The 956-nt window shown below is 35.8% G+C and overlaps 1 long non-coding RNA gene across 1 annotated transcript; it reads right to left on the bottom strand.

The window, feature by feature from the left end:
- Positions 1 to 8: 8 nt before the first annotated feature.
- On the bottom strand, positions 9 to 809 carry LOC117113071. The gene is made up of 3 exons (XR_004446143.1): positions 715 to 809; positions 366 to 539; positions 9 to 150 (listed from the first exon to the last, which is right to left on the bottom strand). It is a non-coding gene; the product is annotated as an uncharacterized LOC117113071 (long non-coding RNA).
- Between the last annotated feature and the right edge of the window lie 147 nt (positions 810 to 956).

Consider the following 956-nt stretch of genomic DNA (forward strand, 5'->3'; position numbering starts at 1 on the left):
TACATTTAGCTTTTTTGCTTTGATGCCAGCTGGAATGAATTGTGTTGCCATCATCCTGGCAAGATGCTGTACCTGACTCTCAGTTCCGGCTGCAGCAATTGGCGTGTAACTTGCCTGAAAATGGGCTGGCATTACATCCGGCAGTGTTACCTTAAAAAAATCAAGTAAAAGTGACTTGTGGTTGAATGGTTCTAACCATATGTGTCAGGATCGATGATGAGAGAAAGCAATATTTTATTTATTTCAATGAAACGTAAATACATGTTTAAATACACTAAGTAAGCAATTCTTATAATGAATTTTACTTTTTAAGATTAATAACTAAACACACACAGAATCTTAAAAATTCAATTTCCAGTACATACCATACTAATAAGGACAATGTTAGCAACGTTCTCTGCACTCTCCAGAAGTGGTTTAATTTCTTCTGTTAGTAAATCCAAAGGTGTTTGTTTCGTTACAATTTTCACAGAGGAAGGCGGTCGCATTGGAGCCGATGTTGTCGGGCCATCATCCAGTCCATCGTCATCATCCAATAGCTACAGATATCAAAGAAAATGTTATGTACAATTCTGTGATCATAATGACAATAATAGTATTAATACTGATGTAATGACGATACCTTAATATTAATAAAAATAAAAATGGTGAGGTTCCACCAGCTGGAACGAACCACTACTCCAAAGATATAAAATAGGTGAAATATTTATGTACCTTTGCTTTTTTACTTGTCTGGTGGTTGTTCTCGTCCCCCCTGGTCCTCTTCAGACTGTCTGGCTTTGGTGCTGCTTTAAAGATCTAAAAATAAATGCATGCAGACATTTGTTTTAAACACATAGCATTCAACATTTTTATTTGTTTAAGTTGTGTTTACAGGGCTATGCAGAAATTGTAATTTGATTATTGACTAAGATTTTCATGCTGAGGCCTACAAGCTAGTTCATAGCTTGACCACA

This window comes from Anneissia japonica, unplaced genomic scaffold (assembly GCF_011630105.1).
Source record: "Anneissia japonica isolate Jap-2015-1 unplaced genomic scaffold, ASM1163010v1 scaffold286556_len956_cov309_single, whole genome shotgun sequence".
Taxonomy (NCBI): domain Eukaryota; kingdom Metazoa; phylum Echinodermata; class Crinoidea; order Comatulida; family Comatulidae; genus Anneissia; species Anneissia japonica.